Source organism: Pan paniscus, chromosome 18, assembly GCF_029289425.2.
Source record: "Pan paniscus chromosome 18, NHGRI_mPanPan1-v2.0_pri, whole genome shotgun sequence".
Lineage (NCBI taxonomy): Eukaryota > Metazoa > Chordata > Mammalia > Primates > Hominidae > Pan > Pan paniscus.
This window is the reverse complement of record NC_073267.2, coordinates 94,753,661-94,776,273: the sequence shown is the minus strand read 5'-3', so window position 1 is coordinate 94,776,273 and position 22,613 is coordinate 94,753,661. Positions and strand designations below refer to the sequence as shown.

Below are 22,613 nucleotides of genomic sequence, written 5' to 3'. Positions count from 1 at the left end.
ATGCCTATAATCCCAGCACTTTGGGAGGCCGAGGCAGATCACCTGAGCTCAGGAGTTTGAGACCAGCATGGGCAACATGGTGAAACCCTGTCTCTACCAAAAATACAAAAAAATTAGCTGGGCATGGTGGCGCATGCCTGTAGTCCTGGCTACTTGGAAGCCTGAGGTTAGAGGATTGCTTGAGCCTGGGAGGTCAAGGTTGCAGTGAGCCAAGATTGTGCCGCTGCACTCCAGCCTGAGTGACAGAGGGAGACCCTGTCTCAAAAAACAAACAAAGAAATACTTTGAATAGAGGATGAGTCCAAAATACAACTATACAAAATAGCAGGTGATATGCATTAGCACCAGTTCTGTGTGTGTTTGACTACCATGCCTATTTTTCCTTTGTTTGTAACAAATCACCACAAACTTACTGGCTTAAAAACAACACAATTGGCCAGGTGTGGTGGCTTATGCCTGTAATCCCAGCACTTTGGGAGGCCGAGGCGGGTGGATCACCTGAGGTCAGGAGTTCAAGACCAGCCTGGCCAACATGGTGAAACCCTGTCTCTACTAAAAATACGAAAATTAGCCAGGCGTGGTGGTACACCTGTAATTCCAGCTACTCAGGAGGTGGAGGCAGGAGAATTGCTTGAACCTGGGAGGCAGAGGTTGCAGTAAGCTGAAATTGCGCCACTGCACTCCAGCCTGGGCCACAGAGCGATACTTCGTCTCAAAAAGATGAAAAAAGAAAAGAAAGAAAAGAAAACCATAATATATTATCTTACAGTTCTGGAGGTCAAGTCCTAAAATTGAGGTGTCAGCAGGGCTGTGTTCCTTTCGGAGGCTCTAGGGGAGAATTGTTTGTCTTCTCTGGCTTCTAGAGGCCACCTGCATTGCTTGGCTTGTGGCCCCTTCCTCTGTCTGCCTAGTCAGTCTCCTTTACTCTGGAACAGTGCCTCAGCTTTTCTTTGTCCTTTAAGACACTGATATTGACTAAGAGTGCAGGCCAGTGGTTCCATAGGATGTCCTTCAATTTAGATTTTCCTGATTGTTCCCTTATTATTAGAGGCAGGTAACACAGTTTAGCAACAGCAATTCATAGTGAAGTTGTGATCTTCTTAGTGCTTCATATCAGGAGGCACATATTATCTATTTGTCTCATTATTGGTGATACTATGCTTGACCCATGGTGATATATTTCTCCATTGTAAAGTTACCTTTTTTCCTTTGTAAGTAATCAGAAATTTGTGGGGAAGATACTTTGAGACTATTTAGATACCCTATCTTACAACAAACTCAATGAACTTTCAGCTAGTGGTTTAGCATCCATTAATGATAAGTCTATAGTGGTCCCCAAATGTTGAGTTTTCTTCTTCTCCTTCTTCTTCTTATTAAGACAGAGTCTTACTCTTTTGCCCAGGCTGGAGTCCAGTGGCGCAATCTCAGCTCACTGCAACCTCCACCTCCCACGTTCAAGTGATTCTCCTGCCTCAGTCTCCCAAGTAGCTGGGATTACACGCATGTGCATCATGCCTGGCTAATTTTTTTTGTATTTTTAGTAGAGTCAGGGTTTCACCATGTTGGTCAGGCTGGTCTCGAACTCCTGACCTCAAGTGATCCAACCGCCTCGGCCTCCTAAAGTGCTGGGATTACAGGTGTGAGCCACTGTGCCTGGCTGAGTTTTCTAATTCTATTGCTCCACCTACATTTATTAGTTGACATTTCCCTGTATCTGTCTTTGCCCTTTTTTTTTTTTTTTTTTTTTTGAGACAGAGTTTCGCTCTGTCGCCCAGGCTAGAGTGCAGTGGCGCGATCTCGGCTCACTGCAAGCTCTGCCTCTCGGGTTCACGCCATTCTCCTGCCTCAGCCTCCTGAGTAGCTGGGACTACAGGCGCCCGCCACCACGCCTGGCTAATTTTTTTTTTGTATTTTTAGTACAGACAGGGTTTCACCGTGTTCGCCAGGATGGTCTCGATCTCCTGACCTCGTGATCCAACCTCCTCGGCCTCCCAAAGTGCTGCAATTACAGGCGTGAGCCACTGCGCCCGGCCTGTCTTTGCCCTTTTCTAATCTGTCCTCCGCAAAGCAGCTGGAGGGCTCTCTTTTCTCCTCTCCTCCTTCTCCCCTCCCCTCCCCTCTTCTCTCTCTCCTCTCCTTATCTCCTCCTCTTTCTCTCTCGTTCTCTTTCTCTCTTTTTCTTTCTTTCTTTCTTTCACAGTCTTGCTCTGTTGCCCAGGCTGGAGTGCAGTGGCACAATCTCTGCTCACTGCAACCTCCATCTCTTGGGTTCAAGTGATTCTCGTGCCTCAGTCTTCTGAGTAGCTGGGATTATAGGTGCACGCCACCATGCCCAGCTATTTTTTTGTATTTGTTTTTCTTTAGTAGAGACAAGGTTTCACTGTGTTGGCCAGGCTGGTCTCAAACTCCTGGCCACAGTTGATCCACCTGCCTCAGCCTCCCAAAGCTCTGGGATTATAGGTGTGAGCCACCACGCCTGGCTTTTTTTTTTTTTTTTTTTTTTTTTGGATGGAGTCTCGCTCTGTCACCAGGCTGGAGTGCAGTGGCATGATCTTGGCTCACTGCAACCTCCGCCTCCTGGGTTCAAACTATTCTTCTGCCTCAGCCTCCTGAGTAGCTGGGACTAAAGGTGTGCGGAGCACACCCAACTAATTTTTGTATTTTTAGTACAGACAAGGTTTTACCGTGTTGGCCAGGATGGTCTCGATCTCTTGACCTTGTGATCCGCCCACCTCGGCCTCCCAAAGTGCTGGGATTACAGGTGTGAGCCACTGTGCACCCCCCCCTTTTTTAATTTTTAATTTTTTTTTTAAAGAGAGCGTCTTGCTCTGTCACTTAGGCCGGAGTGCAGTGGTGTGATCACGGCTCACTGCAGCCTTGACCTCCTGGGCTCAACCGATCCTCCCACCTCAGCCTCCTGAGTAGCTGGCACTACAGGTGTGTGCCACCTTAACTGGCTAATTTTTGTATTTTTTGTTGAGATGGGGACTCACTGTGTTGCCCAGGCTGGTCTCAAACTTCTGGGCTCAGGTAATCCTCCCCGCTCAGCCTCCCAAAATGCTGGGATTACAGATGTGAGCTTCTGTGCCTGGCCTGGAGTGACCTTTAAAAACCACAAATGTGCTCCAGTCCTTCAGTGGCTTTCCTCTGCCCCTCACATATGCCAGCGTCCTTCACCTGTTGCTAGGGCCCAGCATGACCTGGCCCTTCCAAGCTTTCTGTGTGGTCTCGAGCCGCTTCCCCTTGCCCTCCACACACTGACCCTCGCAGGGCCTTAAAGAGTCCATGCTCTTTTCTAGTGTAGGACCTGCCTGCGTGTCCCTTTGCCCAGAACCCACTTCCTTTGACCTCAAGCTCCTTTGCTCAACAAATATCCATGTCTTTCACATGTCACATCCTAAAGGAATCCCTGCATGTGACCTCCAGACCAAGTCAGAGTCCTGGGTGTATCATCTCAGCAAATAATATCATCTTCCTCCACAGAAACACGTTTGCAATTATGCATTTGTGAAAATGGACTCTAAGCTCCATAACAGGCAGGAGCTTTGCCTAGTTTTGCTCACTCATGTGTCTGCAGCACTTAGCATGGTACCAGGCACACTTGTTGAATGAATAAATATGAGTTTAAAACAAGGATCGCAGGGAGAAGGTAGACAAGACGAGGACTGGGTTATTGTAGCCTGAGGACAAATGGGCAGGGGCTTGCTTCTGAAGGACTCAGTGGATGTGGTCATGGTACCCACTTTAGGACACCCGTGCCTAAGGCAAGCCCTTGAGGAGGCTGGCTTGGCACAGAGCTAGTATTGTGGGCCCTTTCGAGAGGGGTGTGGCGTAGCCGAAACGGCAGAGCTTTCACAGCCCAGTGTTGCTCACCTGCCAGCTGGCTCTGCTCCTGTACTTCATTTGGTCAATGGCTTACATCTGACTCTCAGTTTCTGCAGCTGTACAAAGAGATTTCACAGGGTGGTGAGGATGAAGTGAGTCTACGAGGCGGTATAACAGCAGCTAAGAAGTTCAAGGCACATTTGGGGCGGCATCCTGGCTCTCCACCTCTTCACTGTGTGACCGGGAGCACACTGCTCAACCTCTCTGGTCCTGTTAGTCTAGAAAAGGGACCAATCATAGTGAGTTCACTCATTCATTCAGTGCAGATCTATTGAATGACTACTTTTTCAAAAGTTTTTATTATTTATTTATTGGAGACAGAGTCTTGCTCTGTCACCCAGGCTGGAGTGTAGAGGCACAATCTCGGCTCACTGTAACCTCTGTCTCCTGGGCACAGAGCCATTCTTCTGCCTCAGCCTCCTGGGTAGCTGGGATTACAGGTGCCTGCCACCACGCCCGGCTATTTTTGTATTTTTAGTAGAGACGGGGTTTCACCATATTGGCCAGGCTGGTCTCGAACTCCTGACCTCAGGTAATCTGCCCACCTCAGCCTCTTAAAAGTGCTGGGATTACAGACCTGAGCCACCGTACCTGGCCAGATGACTACTTCTTTTTAGAGGCAGGGTCTCACTATGTTGCCCAGGCTGGCATGCAGTGGCTATTCACATGAGTGCCTACTTTTGGACAGGCAGTGGGGACACAGTGAACAACACCAACAAAACCCCCTGCCTTTTGTGAGGCTTGCATTCCGATGAGGAATAGTCAACAGGGTAAGTGAAGGATACAGGTGAGACGTGAGATGTGGCAAGGAGTAAACCAGGGAAGGGAAATGAAATATGTTGCAGGAATGCGAGGGAGGGAGAAATTTTACATGGGGGACCAGGGAGGAAAACACTTTCTGAGTCAAGTCCTAACAGCCACGAGAGAATGAGCATGGACTACCTTGGTCACGCTTGGCACTCAATGAGTGGCCCACACAAGGCTTTGCCAAGCACCCTACCTCCAATTCCAGACCTGCTCCACCCACAGCGGAGGTGAGGTGGCCTGCAGAAAAGGAATTCAGGGACACGTCACCCCCTTCGGGTTTAAACATCTACCACAGGTTGTGGAATTTCAGTCTTCTGGCTTTCCTAGCGTGGCTGTTGAACTCAACACCACAAACTCGGTGGGAAAAATAAGAACCCAAACACCCGTCCGGAACAAGTCTCTGATTTTCCACTGCATAACCTTTGCAAGTTTCTCTCTCTCCCTGCCAGCATCTACTTGAAATAGAGAAGACACCAGCTGGGCGCAGTGGCTCATGCCTGTAATCTCAGCACTTTGGGAGGCCAAGGTGGGCGGATCACCTGACAGGGTTGGGAGTTTGAGACCAGCCTGACCAACATGGAGATACCCCGTCTCTACTAAAAATACAAAATTAGCCGGGCGTGGTGGCACTTGCCTGTAATCCCAGCTACTAGGGAGGCTGAGGCAGGAGAATTGCTTAAACCTGGGAGATGGAGGTTGCGGTGAGCTGAGATCGTGCCATTGCACTCTAGCCTGGGCAACAAGAGTAAAACTCTGTCTTAAAAAAAAAAAAAAAAAGAATACAAATAAGTGTACATAACTGAATGAATTTTTACCTAATGAACATCCGTATAACCAGCACCCAGACCAAGAGATTGAATATTACTAGCACCCTGCCCCCCACGCTCCCTTCCCTTCAGTGAGAATCACTGCCTTGCCCTGTCTTCCTACACCGAAGATCAGTTTTGCCTCTTTTTATTATATTGCATGTACTCTTTTGTGTCTTCCTGCTTTTACTCAACATTATGAGACAAGAATAATCCAGGGTGGCCACAGGAGAATTAAATTCCGAGCAGTAGTTTCACATGACTAGAGGCTATGGACTTATAAGACCCCAAAAACCAGGATGTGGGTCAAACTGGCTAAGACCAACTGGACCCAACATGGCACTGGATGTGACCAGGTTTCTCCTAGGACCTCAATATACACTCATTAATATCCTAAACACACACCCACCCGTGTCTCGACAGTTCCAAGAACACCCAGATTTGATGTAAAAATGGGTGGCACCACAGTTCCAAGAAATCTCCACCTTTTCCCAGGAATGTTCATGAATATCCCACCCCTTGGTTAAAGAAACCTATAGAGGTAGCAACCTCAAACCCCCTTACACGTGACTTTTGAGTCCGCCTGCATTCCCTTGAGTGTGTACTTTTCCCTTTGCAATAAATCACTGTGCTTTCACTATTTTCTGACTTATCCTTAAATTCCTTCTCACGGCAGTGTGAAGAGCCTGGACACCAGCTGGGGTTGAGGTCCCATTGGTGTTTGGGGATCTCTCCCAGCCCACGGGTATCAGTTATATTTGTGAGATTGATTCATGTTGTTGGGTGTCGCATGTATGTGTATTGTCGTTGTGGCATAGTATTTCATTGCACGAATATGCCACCATTTATTCATTCTGTTCATGGACATTTAGGTTGTTTCAAGTTTGGGGCTATTATGGATGGTACTGTATGAATGAACATTCTAGTAGAAGTCTCTTGGTGAGCATAGGATGTGCATGTTCAGTTTGAGCAGCTCCTCCTTGTGAGTTGTCCAGGGCAGTTGAACAATTACACTCTCACCAGCAGTGTGCGGAAGTTCGGTTGTTCCGTGTTTGGCCAACCCTTGGTGGTGTTTCATTCTAGCCATTCTAGTGGGTGTCTGGATACTATTTCATTGTGGTTTAAGTTTTCATTTCCCTGATGACTAATGAGAATGAGCACTTTCATATCTTTCAGATATTCTCTTTTGTAAAGTATGTTCAGTGTTTTGCCAATTATTCTATTGGGTTGTCTTATTTATTTGTAATTACATTTTTACATAAATTTTTTCATGTATGTAAAAATGAATACATACTCATGATTAAAAAATTGAACAAGTTGGCCGGTGTGGTGGCTCATGCCTGTAATCCCAGCACTTGGGAGGCTGAGGCAGGGGAGTCGCTTGAACCTAGGAGGCAGAGGTTGCAATGAGCCAAGATCACACCATTCCACTCCAGCCTGGGCAATAAGGGTGAAAACTCCATCTCAAAAAAAAAAGAAAAAGAAAAAAGAAATCAAGTCTAATCTCATATTTTAGAGATTATTTTTGTATAAAGCTGAGGCATACAAAGGGGAAATGACTGGCAGAAGACCACATATCACTTCCGTTGAGAAACAGATGAAGATCCTTGATAAGAATGGAATTATTTTTGTCAACTGCTAGCATCTCTGTTAAGTATTTTAACGAGACAGGTGCGGTGGCTCATGCCTGTAATCCCAGCACTTTGGGAGGCTGAGGTGAGAGGATCGCTGTAGTTCAAGACCAGCCTGGGCAATATAGTGAGAACATGGCCATCACCCTCAATCTTTAATAAAAAAAAAATTAACCAGGTGTGGTGGCCGGCAGCTGTAATCTCAGCTACTTGGGAGGCTGAGGCGAAGGATCGCTTGAGCCAAGGAGTTCGAGGCTGCAGTGAGTTATAACAGGGCTACTGCACTCCAGCCTGGGCAGCAGAGCAAGACCTTGTCTCTCTCGCCAAACAAAGATTTTAATAAATGATTTGATTTTTTAATTTCTTTTAGCAAGGGTACAATTTTACACAAGCTATACCAGTAACTAAAAGCACAGGCAATGCAAACAAATATAAAAGAACATTTCAGGACTGTAAGCCAAAAATAAAATTTTCGGCCAGGTGTGCTGGCGCATGCCTATAATCCTAACAGTTTGGGAGGCTGAGGTGGAAGGATCACATGAGCTCAGGAGTTTGAGACCAGCCTGGGCAACATAGTGAGACCTCATCTGTATAAATTTAAATAATAATAATAATAAAATTTAAAAAGTTAAAAAAATAAAATTCTAAGCCCCCCAACCAACTGAATGGACCCTTCCTCTTGGCCAAGGGCATTACAAAGCTCACCTGAAAAACTAGTTTAGGCCATGACGTGGTTGGGGGGGGTGGAAATGCCCCACTATATATAATCCCTCCTCCTGTTGGAATTTAGGCACAGCTGACCAGAACTAACATTGAAACAGAGATCTTAAGACTGATGAAGAAACAGACTTTTTGTCATATGACACCAAATTCCAGCCTGACTCTAGTATAGCATCACATGACAGATAGCAGGCCCTGAGAGAAATCAAAGTATATTTCTTTTTCTTTTTCTTTTTTTTTTTTTGAGATAGGATCTTGTTCTGTCTCCCTAGCTGGAGTGCAGTGGTGGGATGATCAGCCTCAACTTCCTGGGCTCAAGCAGTCCTCCCACTTCAACCCCCTTGAGGAGCTGGGACTACAGGGATACGCCACCACAGCCAGCCAATTTTTAAATTTTTGTAGACAGGGTGTCATTACATTTCTCAGGCTGGTCTCAAACTGGCCTCAAGCTATCCTCCTGCCTTGGCCCCCCAGTATGCTGGGATTGCAAGCGTGAGCAACCGTGCCTGGCCCAAAGTATATTTATTTGACATATTTGGAAATGGCCCTGCAAAGCTGTCTCCTGTGGGGAAGTCTACATTCTGTTGAGAATCCCCTTTTCTATTCAGGTGTTTTTCTTGATCCAGGAGATAATTTACTAAGAATCTGGCACCTTTTTTAGGTCTGTTAAGAGCTCTGAGGCCGTGCGTGGTGGCTCACACCTGTAATCCCAGCACTTTGGGAAGCCGAGGCGGGTGGATCGCCTGAGGTCAGGAGTTCGAGACCAGCCTGGCCAACATGATGAAACCTCGTCTCTACTAAAAATACAAAAAATTAGCTGGGCATGGTGGTGGGCGCCTGTAATCCCAGCTACTTGGGAGGCTGAGGCAGGAGAATCGCTTGAACCTGGGAGGCGGAGGTTGCACTGAGCTGAGATTGCGACATTGCACTCCAGCCTGGGTGACAAGCGTGAAACTCCATCTCAAAAATAAATAAACAAAACAAAACTCCTAAGCCTGCTACTTGGCGGCTTCACATGCATGATGAAACCAAAGTCTCCACAACCCCTTAACTGATGCATTCCTTTCTATTGGCTCCAGGTCTTTAGATAATAACTCTGCCAACTAATTGCCAATGAGAAAATCTTTCAATCTGCCTGTGACCTGGAAGCACCCCTCCCCCAACCTCACGACGTTATTTCAGTTGTCCCACCTTTCCAGACTGAACCAATGTACATCTTACACGTATTCATTGATGTTTTGTCTCCCAAAAACCAAACTGTGACCCAACCACCTTGGGAATGTTCTCAGAATCCCCTGGGGCTGTGTCCTGGGCCATTGGTCACTCATATTTGGATCAGAATAAATCTCTTCAAATATTTCACAGAGTTTGACTGTTCGGCTCTTTTTGTCAACAGGACCCTCTAAATTTGTCAAGGGGTAAGTCAAGCCCTGGAGACTGGATCATATGGCATGTTTGCAACTTCTGCTTCTTACACTATAGGTTAACTCCCTTCCTCACTGTTCTTGTTCTGTAGATGACTAGGAGAGATCTCCTCCCCTTCCAATCACTAATCTTTGTTACAGATTAACTGCCTTCTTTATTGTCCTGTACCTAACTCACACCAGATGCCACAGAGACTCTATGGCTGTCACACCTTCACTGTGGAATGTTAAATAAACCTTTTCTAAAAAAAAGAGCACCTTGACGAATCAGATTGTTTTAACTGTGCATTAAGCCTGCTATAGAAAGATGTTGAAATTCTGTTAAGCTTCCCTAAACTATTTCTCTATAAACCATCCCCAAACTTCTACACTCCATACAGTGACTTCCATGCTTTGAAATCTATACTTCTCAGGTGGCCATCCTGAAACTTTGAGCTTGAATAAACTCTCTTTAGATTCCAATCCTTTTGATTATTTTGGGTTGACAAAAGTGTGGGGACTGAGAATTATGTGGTGAGGATCCCTCCACTCCTCATTTTTTGAGAAAACTTTAAAATGGGCGCAAAGATTTTTGGGTGTGTAGGGGAGGAAAAAAAAAACTCCTTATCTCTATCTACCCTTTTACATTCTTGGTTGGGGTCCCTGTAACAAAGACAAATTAGGCTGGGTGCAGTGGCTCACGCCTGTAATCCTAGCACTTTGGGAGGCCAAGGTGGGTGGATTACCTGAGGTCAGGAGTTCCAGACCAGCCTGGCCAACATAGTGAAACCCTGTCTCTACTAAAAATACAAAAATTAGCCAGGTGTGATGGTGGGCGCCTGTAATCCCAGCTACTTGGGAGGCTGAGGCAGGAGAATTGCTTGAACCCAGGAGGTGAGGTTGCAGCGAGCTGAGATCACACCACTGCACTCCAGCCTGGGAAACAGAGCGAGAGTCTATCTCAAAAACAAAACAAAACAAAAAAACACAAATTAATAAGAGAAAAACAAGTTTATTAACATGTACATCTCATATATACATAAGAGAAACTTGGGAAAGAGTAACTCGAAGAGGTAGCTTGGAATGTGGTTTCACATAGTACCTTCGACAAAGAATAATACCTTTGGCCGGGCGTGGTGGCTCATGCCTACAATCCCAGCACTTTGGGAGGCCAAGGTGGGTGGATCACTTGCAGTCAGGAGTTCAAGACCAGCCTGGCCAACATGGCAAAACCCTATCTTTACTAAAAATACAAAAATTAGCCGGACGTGGTGGCGGGCCCCTGTAATTCCAGCTACTCAGGAGGTTGAGGCAGGAGAATTGCTTAAACCCTGGAAGTGGAGGTTACAGTGAGCTGAGATTGCACCACTGCACTCCAGCCTGGGAGACAGAGTGAGACTCCATCTCAAAGTAAAATAATAATAATAATAATAAAAGAACAATACTTTTGTAGAGAAATGACAGGACAAAGGAGTTTTGAGCTTCCAAAAGTGGCAAACTATGGAAAGGTTTATATATGGGAAGAAACTTAATAGAGTAATGTTTGTTTGCAGATTCCTTTGGTGCCCTCTCTGGGCTAAGAAGAGTCTAGAATGTCCAGTAAAGGTGAATTTACACCTGCCCTTTAGGCAGAAAAGGGAGGATAAAGAGAACTTTTCCTGCATTTGTCGCTTCTTAATTGCCTTCAGCTGAAAATAATTTTTATGTCGAAGAGGCATATTTTGCGGTGATATATTCTGGTTTTCTTTTTCTTTTTCTTTTTTCTTTTTTCATTGAGATGGAGTCTCGCTCTGTCACCCAGGTTGGAGTGCAATGGCACGATCTCGGCTCACTGCAACCTCTGCCTCCCGGTTCTCAAGCGGTTTCTCCTGCCTCAGCCTCCCGAGTAGCTGAGATTACAGGCGCCCAAAACTGCACCCGGCTAATTTTTGTATTTTTAGTAGAGATGGGGTTTCGCCACGTTGACCAGGATAGTTTCGAACTCCTGACCTCAGGTGATCTGCCTGCCTCGGCCTCCTACAAGTGCTGGGATTACAGATGTGAGCCACCACACCCGGCCTTATTCTGGTTTTCTTTAGGTGTCTTCATTGAACAAGTAGGTATTGTCTGGCATACCCTTCTGGGTTATCTCGTCCTATGGGGTCTTACTTTTGTCTTTAAGCTATCTAGAGCTCTAGTGGAGCATTGTATATATACCATCATTAATGAGTTAAATGATATCTTTGATATATGTTCATTTTATATTTGTGTGAGAGTCATAATTTTATTTAAAAAAAAAAAGATATGCTTTTTTTTTTTGAGACTGTTCACTCTGTCGCCCAGGCTGGAGTGCAGTGGCTTGATCTCAGCTCACTGCAACCTTCGCCTCCTGGGTTCATGATTCTCCTGCCTCAGCCTCTCGAGTAGCTGCTGGGATTACAGGCGTGCACCACTACATCCGGCTAATTTATGTGTTTTTAATAGAAACGGAATTTCACCATTGTTGTTCAGGCTGGTCTCGAACTCCTGACCTCAAGTGATCAGCCCGCCTTGGCTTCCCAAAGTGCTGGAATTACAGGCGTGAGCCACCGCGCCCGGCCTTAAAATACATGTTCCTACTTTCAAACACTTAGGGCTTCCTATATGGAAGGGACAGTGGCGGTGCTCTAGTGTCCAAGTCCCTCAAGGAGGAGGCCGGGGGCTCCGCGGACCTCAGGAGTCAGGCCTCCAATCCCCAGTTCAGGGCGCTTTCCTCTTTTCCCAAGTGCTTTCTGGCTCAGCCATTTCCACTCCCGCTCCCTTACTTTCCCATTTCCTTCGGTCACATCCCCGCATATAGTACAGGCCACAACTGGAGCTGCCTCTGAGACACCGCCGCGGGCGCGGGTACACACTCCGCTAAGGGCATTCCCAACCCGGTTCCGCAGCCTAACGGCGTGGCTTGGACCCTGCTGCAGCCCGTAGCCCCTATCCTTTCTCCTCCGGACTTCAGTTTGGCGGCATCTCTGTCTTAGCGAGAGGGGCTGTGACTAAAAGCTGCCTTTCTCAATGAACTGCCAGTTTGTAAGAGCCTCCGGGTCCCCTCAAACCGCCTCGAGCGCCCCTCTCCGCGAGAGCTGCGCGGCCGGAACTGCGCCGGCATGACGTCACTGACCTCGTCGGGTTCACTTCCGGCGCTCGCACCGCCCCGCTCTCCAGCCAAGGCTCCGGGCTCAGGCATTTGCTTGGCTGCAGCCTCCTTCCGACCTGCCCGGCGGCAGCCTCCTTCCGACCTGCCCGGCGGGACCCAGGGGACCAAGCCGAGCCGAGCCGCGGGGCCCGCTCCGGCCCGGCCATGAGCGCGGCCGCATGATGCGTCCCTGCCTCGGCCGCTGCAGTCGCCGCCGCCGCCGCCGCAGGCCGGGAGGAGCCGCAGCGCCGGGCGACCCCGCCCGGGCCTCGGGTGAGTGCGGCGGGCTGGGCCGGGCGGGCTGCTCACTCCCGGGTCTCCCGGCCACTTCTGGCCCCCGGCGTGCCCTGTCCTTTCGTCGGTTCCGCCGCTCTGTCTCCACCCCGCCGCACACCTGCGACCTTCTGGAGTTCCTAGGGGCACCTCCGTGCCCGCACCTGACTTCCCTTCCAGGTGCCCCCTTGTCATTCCTTAGTTGCTCTCTCGCGATAGGGCCCGGATTGCAGCCCCAGCTTTTTGCCTGACCTTGGGCGTGACACTCAGCTCTCCGAGCCCTGGTTTTCTGTGTGGCTAATGACGGGGTGGTGGTTACAGAGCAGCTATAAACCCTGTGTAAGCTGTAAAGAGTTTTTTTATAGGCAGGTATTACAATGAGCAGTCTCGCACTTCGCGTTGTAGCTTCTCTTCCTCTTAAGCTGTAAACTTTTCTCTTTTATTCTCTGCCCATCTTCCTAGTTATCTTCCCTCCTGCTCCATGTCAGTCATGGGTGTTAGTTGCCTGAAAGGGCATCTGGGACAGTAAAGCTTTCAGGGCAGTAAGGCTCACCTCTCCTGGTGTGGTTCCTTCTACAACTTTGTCACACTCAGTTAGATAGACACACTTTATTAGCTTATGAAGAACCAGTTTATTGTGGCCGTTAAATTGGAGTGTAAGAGACAGTGTTGATGCGGCTACCTGCCTTGTAGCTTCTTTTGCTGTCTGGGCTGTATACAGTGCTGGGCAAATCGCTGCTACAGTGTTGCATTTTCAGTCTGCTTAGTGTATGCACTTAAGCGCACGTATTTATCTATTTTACTGTTACTATCCCAAGGGGTTTAGAGATTTAGGTCAATGTGTATTAATATTTCTTTCTGAACTCTTCATCTCACAGATGAAGAATCTCTTTTTTGTTATGTTTTACAGTGTTTACATACCTGAAATCACCTTTTAGTCACTTTGTGGCCTGGTACGCACGCGGTGGCTCATGGCTCATGCCTGTAATCCCAGCGCTTTGGGACGCTGAGGCAGGAGGATCACTTGAGCCCAGGAGTTGGAGAGCAGCCTGGGCAACATAGTGAGATCCCCATCTCTACAAAAAAATTAAAAAATTAGCCGGATATGGTGGTACACACCTGAGGTCTCAGCTGCTTGGGAGGCTGAGGTGGGGGGATCACTTGAGTTCGAGATCATACCACAGCACTGCAGCCTGGGCAACAGAGTGAGATCCCCATCACAAAAAAAAAAAAAAAAAGTCACTTTGTTAAATTTGCTTGTTAAAAGTCAGAACTTGGCCAGGCACAGTGGCTCATGCCTGTGATCCCAGCACTTTGGGAGGCCGAGGCGGGCAGATCACGCAGTCAGGAGATCGAGACCATCCTGGCTAACACGGTGAAACCCCATGTCTACTAAAAATACCAAAAATTAGCTGGGCATGGTGGTGGGCGCCTGTAGTCCCAGCTACTCGGGAGGCTAAGGCAAGAGAATCACGTGAACCCGGGAGGCGGAGCTTGCAGTGAGCCGAGATCGCGCCACTGCACTCCAGTCTGGGCGACAGAGCAAGACTCCGTCTCAAAAAAAAAAAAAAAAAAAAGTCAGAACTTGGTTAAAGTGAAAGGCTCTTGGGATATTTGAAATATGGAATGGAACTGAAATATTAACTAAATTGCAATTCTTGAACATTCTGGAAAATAGGTTAGGGGCCCACATTGGCTTCTGATTTGAGAGTTGAAGGAGAAGAAGACTATTTGAAAAGGTAATTCCCAAAGGATTCGCTAAATAACAATGGGAACTCTTCTGCTACCATTGGCTCAGAGCCTGCCTCAGTTGACAGATTAATGAATTGAAACTTTACAGCCCTGCTAATCAATGAACTATAAAAACAAATCCTCTTCAAGAACAGAGGAGTATTAGCATGAATAGAATGGCCCTCTCAGTGAGAAAGAAAGCACTGAAATGAACTTTATATAAGAACAAACTTGATTCAGTCAAAAGTATGAACGTACTTTTACATTCTTACTGAAACTTACCTGCTGGCTTGGATGCTTTGTTGATATAAATAATACAATCTTTGTTAAATTAACAAAGAAAATGGGTCTAGAAATAAGTTCATATAGAAAGTTAATGTTTGGGGTGAACATTGAATAGTTTTCGTGATTGGACAACTATACAAGATAATTTTACTAAAGCAGCTTTTTGGGGTATGTTTCTGTAATATTTTAACTTTAGAAGTACTTTTTTTTTTTTTGAGACGGAGTTTCGCTCTTGTTGCCCAGGCTGGAGTGCAGTGGCTCGATCTTGGCTCCCCGCAGCCTCTACCTCCCGGGTTAAAGCGATTCTCGTGCCTCAGCCTCCTGAGTAGCTGGGATTACAGGCCTGAGCCACCGTGTCTGGCTAATTTTGTATTTTTAGTAGAGACAGGATTTCTCCATGTTGGTCAGGCTGGTCTCCCAACTCCTGACCTCTGGTGATCCGCCTGCCTCAGCCTCCCAGAATGGTGGGATTACAGGCGTGAGCTACTGTGCCTGACCCTTTTTTTTTTCTTCAAACCCTAGAGCAGAACATAAAGTCAAAACTGTCATTTTCACTGAAATATCTTATTCCCAAAGTTAGTCTCCAGGGTCAGTGTTAACAACTTGCTGTGTGACCCTTCGGTTGTAACATCTGAGAAGAGTTTAGTTGGACTGTGCCAGTTAGCTAGCTATAAAGTTGAGCGGGAATAGTGCCAGTCCACACAGGACTGCCCTCACTTGTGATACCAACTGCAAGTTGGCTTTTTTTTGGGGGTGGGTGTAGGTGGTGGTTCCCAAAACCACCCTTGGGTGGAGTCCAGGGAAGTACCAGATGGGGAAGCACCAAAGTCACGATTGTCCTCTCCCTGTGGACTCAGAACACGTTACTTTTTTGGCATTGATGTGTGACAATATGCATGGAGTATTGCCAGCCTGGGAAGCTCACCTGAGTCTTTGTGGTCAGTTTTTATTGAGGCCCCATTATGCAGGCATGATTGATTGATTGATTGATTGCCCACATGGTTGATCTTAGTTCCCAGATAGACTGATACCCTGTGACGAAGAGCTCCCCCCTCACCCGACATCATATTGTGAGCTGAGGACAGAGGGCAGACCTCTTTTTGGGTAAGATTAAATAAGGTTAAATTGTTTTTTGTTTGTTTGCTTTGAGAGGGTCTTGCTCTTTTGCCCAGGCTGGAGTGCGGTGGCACAATCATGGCTTACTACAGCCTTGATCTCCTGGGCTCAAGTGGTTTCTTCTGCCTCAGCCTCCCAGTTAACAGGGACCACAGGTGTACGCCACCATGTCTGGCTTATTTTTTGTAGAGATAGGGTCTCACTATGATACCCAGGCTGGTCTGAAACCCCTAGGCCCAAGCAATCCACCTGCCTTGGCCGCCCAGAGGCATGTTATACTGTGCCTGGCCTGGTTAAATTATTTACTACATATCCTACTTCTTTCCTGGTCCCTTCCTACTTGAAAATACTGTATACTACTGTGCTTTGCCATTGACAAATGACTGTCCCTTCTAGAACATGGAGGAGACACAGGCCACAGGGAGAGCTCTCAACCTTAGTTCCATTTTAACTAAAATGTCTTCGAATATCTATCCATCAGTCATTTTCTTCTGCTTTGCCTCTGAGGAAGAGACAGTCCCTCCTTCCTGATGTTAACGCTTGTGTCTGCTTTGGTCTGCTTGTTATGGGACTGTGAATTATCATTTACTATCTCTTGCCTTTTTGATTGTTTTTTCCATTTGCTGGTTTCTTCACTTGTATTTACAAACATATCCTTGTCTTGGTAATCTTGGCCCTGCTTGCTACTGAGTTCCATTCCATTTCATTCATTCTTTTTTTTTTTTTTTGAGATGGAGTATCGCTCTTTTGCCCAGGCTGGAGTGTAATGGCGTGGTCTCGGCTCACTGCAACCTCCGCCTCCCAGGTTCAAGCGATTCTCCTCCCTCAGCCTCCCGAGTAGCTGGGATTACAGGCACCCACCATCATGCCCGGCTAATTTTTGTGTTTTTGTAGAGACGGGTTTTTACCATGTTGCCCAGGCTGATCTTGAACTCCTGACCTCAGGTGATCCACCTGCCTTGGCCTCCCAAAGTGCTGGGATTACAGGCATGAGCCACCTCGCCCAGCCTCCATTCCATTCTTGAAAAACTTTTCAGTAGAATCCTATTAATCCTCTAATCAAACCCAGACTCCGTATGGGGCCCAGACAATGCCTTATTTTGGTTCAGCATCTTACAGTTTTGAAAACACCGTGTTCTTCTATGGTGTCTTATAGGTAGTGGGTGCTTGAAAACTGTTTGGTGAATGAATAATTTGGCAAGGCAGAGAAAGAATTCTAATTGGAGGAAACAGGAGCAAAACCACAGAGCTATGAAAGGCGAGGTAAGGGGAATCCAAAGGAGCACCATATGGAAGAGAGTGGGGAATGTTGAGCCTGGAAAGGTTGGGAGAGCCAGAAGGTTTCGCAACAGGTTGATTTTGTGACCTGTGCTGTGGTTTTGTTTTATTTAATTTTTTATTATTACTATTTTTGAGACAGGGTGTTATTCTATCACCTAGGCTGGAGTGTAGTAGCATGATCTCAACTGACTGCAGCCTCAACCTCCTGGGCTGAAGCGATCCTCTCACCTTAGCCTCCTGAGTAGCTGGGGCTACAGGTGCATGCCACTGAAACTGGCTCCTTTTTTTTTAAATTATAGAAATGGGGTCAGGCCGGTTGCTCAGGCCTGTCTTGAACTCCATGTTGCTCAGGCTGGTCTTGAACTCCTGAGATCAAATGATCTGCCCACCTCAGCCTCCTAAAGTGCCAGGATTACAGGTAGACCGGTGCCACTGCACCTGGCCCTATATATTTATTTTAAAATTATTTAATTTTATTTTTCAAGGAATTTTTATATAGGTTTTTAATTTTTTTGAGACAGGGTCTCTCTCTGTTACTCAGGCTGGAGTACAGTGATGCAGTCATAGCTCACTGCAGCCTTGAACGCCTGGGCTCAAGTAATCCTCCTGCCTCAGCCTCTCGAGTAGCTGGGATTACAGCTGTGTACCACTGCGCTCAGCTAATTAAAAAATTTTTTTTTGTAGAGATAGGGTCTCGCTATGTTGCCCAGGCTGGTCTTTTAACTCAAGTGTTCCTCCTGCCTTTGCCTCTCAAAGCACTGGGATTACAAGTGTGAGCCGCCACCTCTGGCCTGTGCTGTGATTTTGAACGGTGATTCCTGCAGCCATGTGGAGAGTCATTGGAATCTAGTGACCCTTGAAGTTAGCGTTCTGCAGAGGTACAGGCTAGAGATGAGGGCTGCCTAAATTTGGGTTGTGGGAAAGGTGAGAAGGATCAGAGCTGTAAGGGGGAAGTGTCGTCATACATGTAGGAATGGAGGAATTTTGTGTCCAGAGGCTAAAAGGTGGTGAATCAATCCTGGTTGCATGAGGAATGTCACTGATTTGGAAAAAGACGCTAGCTCTATGTTAAGCTGGTGGTTTGGTTCACCGGGAAACACTGCCGTTCATTTGCAGCACTGCGTGAGGAGGGGCAGTCAGCTAGAGAGGCTTCCAGTCTCATTGGAGACCAGCTTTTACAGTTCACTGAAATGTTTTGAATTCTTAGATTCCATATTTCCAACATTCAATTTATTCATTACAGAATGCACTTTCTTAAACTGAGTGCTCTGGAAGCCAGTGTATTTTAATGGAAGAACACGGGCTTTGGAATCAAAACAGTTCTGACTCCACCCTAAGTGGCTGTGGGTCTGAGCAAGGCACTTAGCCTCTAAGACTCAATTTTGTCATCCTGAAAATGAGCTCGTGATACGCCTGGCTTTTAGGGTGGTGGTCACGTGTGTAAATCTCCTGACAAACAGAGTAGATGCTCAGTAAATAGCCTTTCTTCTCACCTTCAAATGTTTTATGTTGTCATTAACTTGTAATTGAGAGCTAAATGTATTGTTAGCATGTCATATTTTCTTAGTATTTTGAACTCGGGTTAATCTGGCATTATAAACGCTCATTTTGTATTAAACAAGGAAACTCTAGGAAGATAGGGAAGGAGGTTGGGAATACCAGCCTGATTCAGGCTCTGCTCTTCCCTGGGGCAGGATGCTTAATGAGGTTTGGAACTCTAGAGTTCTTTTTATTTCTGGATTTAGATTTCTTGAGGGTTTAGTTACCATGCTGGGATTTTTAAAAATAGTTGTTCCATTTGACTGTCAAAGTTAGGTTGTGGCTCTCGTACAGGGATGAAAGGGGAACCTTTGGGGTACGAGTAAGCATTCCTTGGAGACCACCTCATCTGGCCTGCATGCTCTAGTGAGGTCCCGCGCACATGTTTTCTGGACCTGAAGTTGTGACTTCCCTACAGGTGGGGTTTTTCTCTTCACCCCCTTCTCCCTCTTTCTCTGTAACCCTTGTGCATTTCTCTTCTACTCCTTTTCTGCCAGGCTCCTTTGGGCCTCTGGCCCACTCCTCTGGCAGATCTTATCACACGCCCCTGTCATTTGCCTGTGGACTTCCTTTCTACTTTTTCTTGTCTCCCTCAAGCACCCTCCTTCCCTTACTTATTCACTCAACAAATGTTTGTGGAGTGCGTGGTGAACCCAGGAGTGCTGGGGATACTATGAGTAACATTCCATTGAGGTGATGGCAGAACAAGCAGCCAGGGAGAGGCTGCTAGGAAGGGAGGCCAGCAGGCTCCAGATGGAGTGGGGCTTTCTAGGCCATGGTGGTGGGGTGGAGTGGGGGGTGGGGTGGGATTTTATTCGCACTGAAAAGGCAGTGATTGCACAAGCTTAGGGAGGGGAGTGACATGATCTGATTTATGTCTGTAGAAGACCACTCTGGGTGCTGCATGGGGGACTGGACTGTTGGGTGAGCAGAGGCATGAGAGTAGAGAGAGGACTGGTCAGCAGGTGATCGAGCACTCCCCAGGTGAGAGCTCATGGGACCTTGGTCTGGGCGGGTGAGGAGGTGGGAGAAGTGGTCGGATTTGGGGTAGGTTTAGAGGTGCACCCCATAGGACTTGCTGATCAGCTAGATGTGGAGAGGTGGGGAATGAGATACATGAAGGGCGGGGCCTTTTTTTTGGGGTGTGGTGTGCCGTTTATTGAGATGGGAAAGAGTGGGGTCGTGACTGAGTGGGGGAGGTTCTGCTTTGACCCTCCTGCCCTGGAGTTGTTAAGTGGCCAGTTGGATAGACGCCCTTAGGGATGCATCGTCAGCCTGAGAGTTTTCCAGATATCTTTTTTTGTTTAAACTTCGTGAAACTGAGGTTCCCCATGAGCTCCTTTGTGGAGAGCATGTAGATGAAGGGAAGGCCGAGGACTAAGCCCGGGTGCTCCCGGCGTTTACATGGGTGGAGGAGAAGTATCCAGTCAGAGACCGGGTGTGGCTAGGGGGAAGGGAAGTCAGTGTTGTCCCCCAGGCCCCTCACTCCTGAGACTGGCGTTCCCTCTCCCACTTCCACGGTTCATTGTGTGCTGTGTGTGTTCCCCCACTTTGCCATGTTTTTGATCTGCAGTGTTCTGATCCTACTGTAGAGTGATTAAGTATTTTAATATGAAATGCCCTTCTAGAAAGGTCAGGCAAGGTCACTATTCGCCGTATGACTTATGTGCCAGCATATCATTGAGATCTGGCTTGAGTTGGGTTAATATTCTGGTGTGGATTTTTTTTTTCCTTAAAAGTAATATTCTGATCTTTGGATTCAGTAATTTGAGTAGAAAATCATGGTTTCTTACAGCATCATTTCCTATGGTAGGATTTGAAAGGACAAACTGAATATTTCATGATTGCCAGTTGATGGCAAGAGCACTTGGGAGCGCAGTCGCCATCAGCTCACTGCAGTGGGTCAGCTGAGTGCTGCGCTCCTTTTGTGAGTAGAGGGAGGACGTGAGCTCCCTCTGTAGCCTTCCCCACCTTGACTCAGGTTCCCTGACTCATCCGGGCTGGTGGCATACCTGGGATGTGGCCCCGTTTGCACGGCCCATAGGAACCACTGCCTCCGGATCTTACAGCGCCCCCCTGGACCCAGCCTCAGTCCTGCCCCTCACTTCCTCTGAGTCTGTTTCTCAGGCTCCTCGGGCCCTCAGTGCCCTGAGTTTCGGTCACTTGGCTTACCAGGCCTCTCCTCCTGCCCCCTGGACTCTGAGGTTGGCCTCTCCCGCTTGCATCTTGGTCTTGCCTTCGTTACTCTGCTTTTCTAGCCCATCATCCTGGCTAATCTCCAGCCCTGGGTAAGTTTACGGTGCTGGGCTGGGCTTTTGGATAAAAGGACCAGCCATTCCCATCCTCTATGAGACACTTAAGGTGTCAGCATTGTCTGGGCCCTGCAGGGTGACAGTTCAGGCCCCTCTTGGCCGCCGCCTCTCCACCCCATTTCCATTTTGCGGTCTCCATAGGCCCTCCCAGCGCCGCAGCCCCGCTCCTCCTCTCTGCTGAGACACTCAGCACTCGTCTTCCTGAGTGTGAACTGCTTTCACTTCTCTTCATCCCCGGGTTTCCCCTTTCTTCCTCCAGGGAGGAAGGATCATTCCGCTTTGTCGACCATCCCCCCACTCCACCCACGCTTTCTCCTATCGATAAAATTCACACTTGATTCAGATTTCCTCAGCTTTTCCTTAATGTCCTTTCTCTGTCCCAGGATCCCACCCAGGATCACACAGGACATGAGTGGGCACATCTCGTCAGCCCCTCTTGGCTGTGGTGCTTTCTCAGGCGTTCCTTGTTTGGATGACTGGCACTTGGGAGCAGTGCTGTGGGTCAGGGATTTTTTTGTAGGATGCTCTTCTCTTGGGACTTGTTTGATATCTTCCTCATGACTAGACTTGGGTGATGCAGTTAGAGGGCCTGTCTCGCCACAGCCTGTCAAGGCTGCGTTCTGTCCACACGACTCATTGCTGTGGATGTGGCCTTGAACACCTGGCTGACTGAGGTGGTGTTTGCCAAGTTTCTCCTCAGTAAAGTTATTTTCCTCCTTTCCGTACTCCACTCGTTAGAAACTGTCCCTGTGAACGGCCATACTTGAGGGGTGGGGAGCAGAGTCCTCCCTGCTGGAGGAGAAGCCGCAGGCATTCCTCAGACTCGTGGCGCTGGGTATTTGTCTATTTTCTGTTTATTCAGCCACTGCTTTATATCAGTCTGGACTCGTGCATGTTTACTTGATGCTTCGGGTTATAAAGCAATACTATTTTATTTTCCTGGAAAAAGCTTTGGCCATTGGGAGCTCTTTTACTTGGTTCCTATATCCCTTTCATGAGCCCACCTGTCCCCATGATTGTGTGTGTGTATTGTGAACACTTCATTATTCTCTGGCAATACAAGATGCTCCAAGCTCATCTTGTATATATATATATTTTTTTGCCTCAGTCCTGGTTCCTTTTATTTATTAGAGAATGGTATTAAAAACCAAGATCTGTGGTGGCTCACACCTATAATCCCAGCACTTTGGCCGACCTGGGAAGATCGCTTGAGCCCAGGAATTCAAGACCAGCCTGGGCAACTAGCAAGATCCCATCTTGAATATTAAACAACAACAACAACAAACCAAGATCTGGGAATTAGGTGTGCTGGTGGCTGTTGGTGTGTTGCTTCTAGGCCGTCTCAGCTGACAGAGCAAGTAAGTATATGTGTGGATGCTAACCCATGTGTGTATACATATCTGTAGATATTTCCATATGCAACTGCTTGTATCTTCCTTAAACCAAAAACTTAGGTCATTCTAGCTTCCTCCTCTTGCTTACCTGGAAACTTCCACCCCAACAGTGAGAAGCCTGGCTCTTGCCATCCATTTACTTAATTTTTTTCTTTTTTTTTTTTTTTGAGACAGGGTCTTGCTCTCTTGCCCAGGCTGGAGTGCAGTGGTGCGATCTTGGCCCACTGCAACCTCAGCCTCCAGGGTTCAAGTGATTTTCCTGCCTCAGCCGCCCAAGTAGCT

At 47.4% G+C, this 22,613-nt stretch overlaps 1 protein-coding gene across 4 annotated transcripts in view; it reads left to right on the top strand.

The window, feature by feature from the left end:
• The window catches only part of ZDHHC7 (zinc finger DHHC-type palmitoyltransferase 7), a 53,584-nt gene that overhangs the window by 3,755 nt on the left and 27,216 nt on the right, over positions 1-22,613 (top strand). Inside the window, exons 1-2 of one of the 4 annotated variants that reach the window (XM_014341881.4) lie at positions 12,399-12,673; positions 22,069-22,295. The exons of 1 other annotated variant lie outside the window; for it this stretch is intronic. The gene's annotated coding sequence lies outside the window, so the exon portion shown is untranslated. Of the gene's footprint in view, positions 1-12,387; positions 12,674-22,068; positions 22,296-22,613 lie in introns of those variants that run through there. 2 more of the 4 variants (XM_008974339.4, XM_034940846.3) reach the window with 2 other exon arrangements.